This window comes from Asparagus officinalis, chromosome 7 (assembly GCF_001876935.1).
Source record: "Asparagus officinalis chromosome 7, Aspof.V1, whole genome shotgun sequence".
NCBI classification, from domain to species: Eukaryota; Viridiplantae; Streptophyta; class Magnoliopsida; order Asparagales; family Asparagaceae; genus Asparagus; species Asparagus officinalis.
In genome coordinates this window covers 56,508,154-56,516,398 of record NC_033800.1, presented here as the reverse complement: position 1 = coordinate 56,516,398, position 8,245 = coordinate 56,508,154, and positions in this window count along the sequence as shown.

The window sequence follows — 8,245 nt, the reverse complement described above, 5'->3', positions numbered from 1 at the left end:
GCTGATATTTCCTCTTCCTATATATACCCCATTGCATTCAATTATAATTAACAAGAGAATGGTTTAAAAGATTTTAACAAGGGTTTAAACTTGTTTAGTGTTTGTTTAAGTTTGTTTTAAGAAGCTTTTAAGCATTTGAGTGTTTCGGTTTTGTGATTCAATTCTACAAGAGCTTGAGGAGATCATCTATTGGTGTTTGGGCATTCAACTATTCTCCCTCCAACTCTTGATATATTGAGAAGTTTTCTAAACTCTATTTCTAGCTATTTTATATATTTGATTATCATTGTTATTTAGCTAGAACTACATTGAGTTTAGTTTTTGATTTATATCTCTTTGTTCACACACAACCTTTTGAGCTTATTGTATTTACATTCATAGTATAATTTAGGGTTGTGGGTTTGTGACATTGAGAGTGAGCTTAATTGAGTTCTCACCTTGTTTTGAGAACAATCATTTGTCATATTTGTGCTTATTGTGAGAATCACTTTGTAATACACTTGTACACCGAGTGAGGAGTGTGTGGTGAGAGTCGGGGATCGTCCCAAGAGGAGTGGCGTCGGTTGACGTGCCTAGGGAGAGGTTGTAACCGAGCACTTGAGGGAGACACGGCTAGGTCCAACACTTAGTGGGTGTAGAGTGTGATTGCAAGAGTGTGAGTTGTAGAGTTTTCGGTTAGCTAGAAAACCGAGTGTGTAGAAGAAGTTCCGGCTTCCAAACCGGATTGTGTTAGTGGATTTCTCCCCGGGAGTGGGGAGCGGAGACGTAGGACGGAAGGTCCGAACTCCGTGATCATATTGCTTGTTTGAGTGTGCTTTGGCGTTCATTCATATTTATGTTCATATCTTATATCGCCATTGTCATTAGCTCATTATCTATATCATCCACTATCTAGTTCATATTGTTTACCCTTGTGTTAGTTTATATATCCTTGCATATATATTTCATCATATAGGATATATCTTATTGTTTACATTGCTTATCCTAGCTTACAAATATTGTTGTATTTCATACTTGCTAGGATAACGTATTAATTAATTTTAATTGGCATTTAAATCGGATTAGATTAGCATAAGACCCTAATCACCCCCCCTCTAGGGTCTAACAACAACATCTCCCTAGGTTCGTCAACCGACGCCACTCCTCTTAGGACGATCCCCGACTCTCGCCACACACTTCTCTCAGTGTACAAGTGTATTATAAAGTGAATCTCACAATAAGCACAAATACAAAGTGTTTGTTCTCTACAATGGATGAGAACGAATTATAAGCTCGCTCTCTAAGTTACACAATCCCACAACCCAATTATACTATGAATGTAAATACAATAAGCTCAATGGTTGTGTATGTGTAAACAAAGAGAAAATAAAATCAACTAAACTCAATATGAACACTAGCTTAATAAAGTGATAATCAAACAATATGAAATATAAAGCTAAATTGAGTTTAGAAAACTTCTCAATAGATGACAAGAGATGGAGGGGGAATAGTTGATTGCTCAAACTCCAATAGATGATCTCCTCAAGCTCTTGTGGAATTGAATTCTCAAACTCAAACACCCAATTGCTTAAAAGCTTCTAAACAAACATTAAACAAACTTAAACCCTTGTTTAAAACTCTTTAAACTTGTTTAAAATATTTCTTAAGTGCCCTTAGAAGTATGAGGGCATGGAGTATATATAAGCTCATGAAACAAGCCCAAAAACCCAAGAAAACCAAGCAAAAAAGACAAAATAACGGATATATCAAAATCTGGAAAATATAGCCGTTATGCTACAGTAACTTCCAGAGAGTTTGGCGATCGACCGCGGGTACTGTAGCACTGCATATCAACTTTATAAAATCAGTTAAAAATAGTAAAACAGATCCAAAATTTATGAAATTTTGTGGGAAGGTTAAATACATGTATAATGACATGTTAGAGAAAGAATTTCTGAAAAAGAATTTCCCAGTTGAGAGAAATAAATGTTTAAACATAGATATACAGTTTCTAAAAATCTGCTGACATACATGATTTTGTAAAATCAATTGGGCACAGTAAATCAACTCAAAAATAGTAAAATTTTTAGAAAAGTTTCTAAACATGTAGATAAACATGTAAAAGAAAGAATTTCTTAAATATCACTTCCCATTTATGAAAACGTATCTGTTTTGTAAAACATGCACGAACATATGCACGAACAAAAACATGATTTTGTAAATTCCATTAAACATAACAAATCAATTCCAAACTTGATGAAACTTTGCGAAATGTTTATAAGCATAAAAACAAACATGTTAGAAAAAGAATTTCTCAAATTGAATTTCCATTTGTGAAAACTCATGTATTTTACAAGTGTGTCCAAAGCATGAAAACTCAAAACCATGCATGTATATATATACGTGTGTGTATATGATATTGAGCTTAAAGTACTTAACACACATAATATAAAACCTAAACTAGATTACCCAAGCCGATCTTAATCTTCAATAAGCTTGACTTGGTACACTCTGCGGATGAAGCTTGAACTTGATCTTTAACTTTGAATTGCGAGGCTTCACTCCACTATTCCGCCAACCTCCATTGAATATGATCGTTGAGGCTCTATTTCATCCATCCTCCAACTCGTTATTTGTCTATAATAAATAGAAATATACTAACACTAGACAAACAATATTAGTGGTAAATTGTTTGTTAAACATCATCAAAACAAAGAGGCCAACAATCTCCCCCTTTTTGATGATGACAAATAATTTACAAAAAGGATATATGCATGAAAGGAAATGAATATACAAAGTATAATATATCATACATATAAACAAGAAAGACTATACTCACAATATTTCTCCCCCTTTGACAACATCAAAAAGGGGACAAAAAGAATAAGAGAGCAAAAGCTCCCCCTAACAATATGCATGGGTGAGTATAACACATAGAAGGATATAGGGATTGCTCCCCCTATCAAAATGTCATATGGAATATATGCAATCAAGATCAAGGCAAATATATGTGAGCAAGCATAGATAAAAAATATGCTAAACACCACTCACATACAAAAATACAATGATGACACACATATATAAATATATCAAAGTGAACATAGTGTCTCATTTCTCAAGCATAAAAACCATGTATGAATGAATTTATGAAAGCAAAAGAATGAGGAAACATGAGAACCATAAAAAAAAGTTTTCAAAAGAAAACAAATTAATCACTCAAATGAGTTCAAAGTTTAAATCCAAGAACGTAAAAACCAAATCATCATTGATTTTCAAAAATCAAGAGAGGCAACTCTATCTAGCTCTTGAGCTAGTATTAACCCATATGAACATTTTAGCATCCGGTAAACATGATTTGGGAATAAACACCCAATAAACCCGGAGGGTTATATAAATACAAATCTCTCATCAAAACAAAACCAATAATCATGAAAACAAGAGAATTTGACCAAAAAAAAATTGTTTTCATGTTCAAAAGTTTAAAGTATAATTTTTCAAAACCAAGAAAAAGAGAAAGAAAAACACTAAAATTCTTGGTATAAAAATTAAATTTGTTTTGGTACCCAAGAACTCTTCGTATCAAAAGATTTAGGGACATGACCACTATCATTCAAGCTCAAAGTCCTAGGGCTATGAACTCATTTGGGCGCATTTAGTGCACGGGTCCGGTCATAGCAATAATTATACAAATGACCCATTCGATTGCAATAAGTGCAATGAAGAGGATGCATTTGGTTATGTTGACCATGTGGATGTGCACGAGGAATATTTGCAAATAAAGATGGTCTTTTAAGATTATTTTGCAAATGAGAAACATTTTGAAATAATGTTGGTCTACTTGAAATATTTTGTGATTTAGACACTTTTCGCAAATCAAAACAAAACTTGGCTAAGTGACCAACTCTACCACAAAAATCACAATGATACACATTAGCATGCTTATGATGAACAATGGGTGCATGTGTGTGTACATGTGATGAAGAAGAAGCCTTATGAGATGCACAAGAAGAATTAATATTCTTATGTTTTTGTGCATCATAGCAAAACTTAGCTAAATGGCCTTTTCGACCACAAATGGAGCATTTATAAGTTTTACTATACAAGTGTGCAAAGTGTACGGGTTTAGAAGTTGTAGTACTAGACTTTGCACCCAAGTCCATAAGTTTCTTATTATCTACAATGCATGTTTTAAGGGTTGAATCTAAAGATGATATTCGTTTTTTCACAAGATTCAATTCATCATTGTGCATACAAGCATTGGAAATAGAAGTAGATGAAACATGATCATTTCTAAAAGAATTAAACTTATTTCTAATAGTTTCTACTTCTATCATGGCATCATTTTTAGCATGAGTTAAGCTAGCAATAGATGAAGACATGTTATTATTTTCCAAACTTAATAACTCATTGTTTTCTTTCAAAATAGCATTCTCTTTAACAACAATATCAAGTTTGGAAGCTAGTGACTCATGATTGGATTTCAAATCTACATGCTTGCTTTCTAGATCTATAAAATTATTTTGCAATTTGTTATAGGCATGAGATAATCTTTCACATGCACAAGCGAGTTCATCAATAGATAAATCATTATCGGAATCGGAATCGCTTACTACACAAGAGTTATCCTCTTGTGGCCGTGTGCATGATGCTCCACATGAACTTGAAGAAGAATCTTCCAAAGCTTGTCGGATTGACTCCAAGTCCCCTTGATGTGCTTCAATAAATTTCCAAAGTTTGTAAGTACTATCAAAATGAACAAATTTGTTAGAAAAGGATGAGTCAAAAGCATTAAGCAAAAATTCTAACAAAAGCTTGTTCATTGAAAACATTTTCTTATCATGATTGCTCCAATTGGATTTCTCCAATATGGGCACAATATAAGCACAATCAATAACTTTCCATAAATTAATATTTCTAGATTCAACAAATAGTTTAAATCTAGAAGCCCATTGTGCATAGGGGAAACTACTGAATTTAGGAGCAACATTTGATTCATAGCCTAAACGAAATACATTTATACTCATGATATATATGTGAATATATGCAAGCAAGACAAATATAATCATAACTAGATTAGCACAAATAAGATAACTTGGATCTTTTAACTCAAGGCGGTTAGACCTTTAAATCAAAGAGCACCAAGCTCTGATACCAATTGTTAGATCCTAGAGGGGGGGTGATTAGGGTCTTATGCTAATCTAATCTGATTATATGCCAATTAAAATTAATTAACAAGATATCCTAGCAAGTATGAAATACAATCAATATATATGAGCTAGGATGAGCAATATGAACCAAGGGGTATATCCTAGCAATGAGATATACTTATGAATTATATGTAAAGATATACAAACTAATACAAGGGTGAAATAAAACAATCTACCAAAGTGATAGGGCAATATGAAGTGCAATACACAAAGGCAATATAAGATATGACTACAAGAATAAGAACGCCAATGCAAACACAAACAAAACAATTTGATTACGGAGTTCGGTCTAACCACTTGACCTACGTCTCCGCTCCTCACCTCGAGGAGATCTCCACTAACACAACCGGTTTTCTATGTTCACCCGAATAACGTTTACACCACACAATACGGTTTTCTAGTTTACAGAAAACTCTACAATCAATACTCTTGCAATCCCACTCTACACCCTCTCAAGTGTTGAACTAGACGTGTCTCCCTCAAGTGCTCGGTTACAACCTCTCCCTAGGTTCGTCAACTGACGCCACTCCTCTTGGGACGATCCCCGACTCTCGCCACACACTTCTCTCAGTATACAAGTGTATTACAAAGTGAATCTCATAATAAGCACAAATATAAAGTGTTTGTTCTCTACAATGGATGAGAACGAATTATAAGCTCACCCTCTAAGTTACACAATCCCACAACCCAATTATACTATGAATGTAAATATAATAAGCTCAATGGTTGTGTATGTGTAAACAAAGAGAAAATAAAATCAACTAAACTCAATATGAACACTAGCTTAATAAAGTGATAATCAAACAATATGAAATATAAAGCTAGATTGAGTTTAGAAAACTTCTCAATATATGACAAGAGATGGAGGGAGAATAGTTGATTGCTTAAACTTTAATAGATGATCTCCTCAAGCTCTTGTGGAATTGAATTCTCAAACTCAAACACCCAATTGCTTAAAAGCTTCTAAACAAACATTAAACAAACTTAAACCCTTGTTTAAAACTCTTTAAACTTGTTTAAAATATTTCTTAAGTGCCCTTAGAAGTATGAGGGCATGGAGTATATATAGGCTCATGAAACAAGCCCAAAAACCCAAGAAAACCAAGCAAAAAATATAAAATAACGGATATATCAAAATCTGAAAAATATAACCGTTATGCTACAGTAACTTCCAGAGAGTTTGGCGATCGACCGCGGGTACTGTAGTACTGCATATTAACTTTATAAAATCAGTTAAAAATAGTAAAACAGATCCAAAATTTATAAAATTTTGTGGGAAAGTTCTAGACATGTAGAATGACATGTTAGAGAAAGAATTTCTGAAAAAGAATTTCCCAGTTGAGAGAAATAAATGTTTGAACACGGATATACAGTTTCTAAAAATCTGCTGACATACATGATTTTGTAAAATCAATTGGGCATAGTAAATCAACTCCAAAAATAGTAAAATTTTGAGAGAAGTTTCTAAACATGTAGATAAACATGTTAAAGAAAGAATTTCTTGAATATCACTTCCCATTTATAAAAAATTATCTGTTTTGTAAAACATGCATGAACATGTGCACGAACAAAAACATGCTTTTGTAAATTCCATTAAACATAACAAATCAATTCCAAACTTAATGAAACTTTGTGAAATGTTTATAAGCATTAAATCAAACATGTTAGAAAAAGAATTTCTCAAATTAAATTTCTATTTGTGAAAACTCATGTATTTTGCAAGTGTGTCCAAAGCATGAAAACTCAAAACCATACATGTATATATATAACTATATATATACATAGAAACCAAATACGTATGTGTATATGATATTGAGCTTAAGGTACTTAACACACATAATATAAAACCTAAACTAGATTACCCAAGCCGATCTTGATCTTCAATAAGCTTGACTTGGTACACTCTGCGGATGAAGCTTGAACTTGATCTTTAACTTTGAATTGCGAGGCTTCACTCCACTATTCCGCCAACCTCCATTGAATATGATCATTGAGGCTCTATTCCATCCATCTTCCAACTCGTTGTTTGTCTATAATAAATAGAAATATACCAACACTAGACAAACAACATTAGTGGTAAATATTTTGTTAAACATCATCAAAACAAAGAGGCCAACAGTTATTATTGTATGTTAATGATATGTTAGTTGCAGGACCAAGTTTAGAAAAGATAAACAACTTGAAGAAGCAGTTGGCAAAGGAGTTTGCTATGAAGGATCTGGGTACAGCGAAGCAGATTTTAGGAATGCGAATCAGTAGAGATAAAGCTAAATGGATGTTGAGGTTGAGTCAAGCTGAATACATCAAGAAGGTACTTCAGAGGTTCAATATGTAGAATGCTAAGGTTGTTAGTACACCCCTTGAAAGCCAATTCAAGATATCTGAAAAGTAATCACCTAAGACAGATGTAGATATAGAGTATATAAGTAGTGTGTCATATTCTTCTAACATTGGGAGTATCATGTACGCGATGGTTTACACGAGGCCGGACATTGCCCATGCAGTGAGAGTTGTGAGCAGGTTTGTAAGTAATTCAGGGAAGCAGCATTGGGAGACCGTAAAGTGGATATTATGCTATTTGAGAGGAACTAAGGATAAGCCACTATGTTTCAGAAGGAAGGAGTTAGTACTGTAGGGATACGTGGATGCAGACTTCGCCGGTGATCATGATACGAAGCGGAGCACCACAGGGTATGTTTATACCTTAGCGTTAATAGCAGTAAGTTAGGTTTTACATCTGCAGAAGATTGTAACTTTATCTACAACTAAAGCTAAGTATGTCGTGATGACTGAAGCAAGCAAGTTGATGATTTGGTTGAACAGGTGCCTGGAAGAGTTGGATATGAAGCAAGGGAGAGGAGTTCTTTACTATGACAGTCAGAGTACTATACATCTTGCCAAAAATCCAGGTTATCATACCAGAATGAAGCACATCGATGTACGATACTATTTTATACGCTCGCTGATTAAGGACGAGAAGTTTCATCTAGAGAAGATTTTGGGAAGTCAAAATCCTACGGATATATTGACGAAAGTAGTGACCATTGATAAACTGGAGT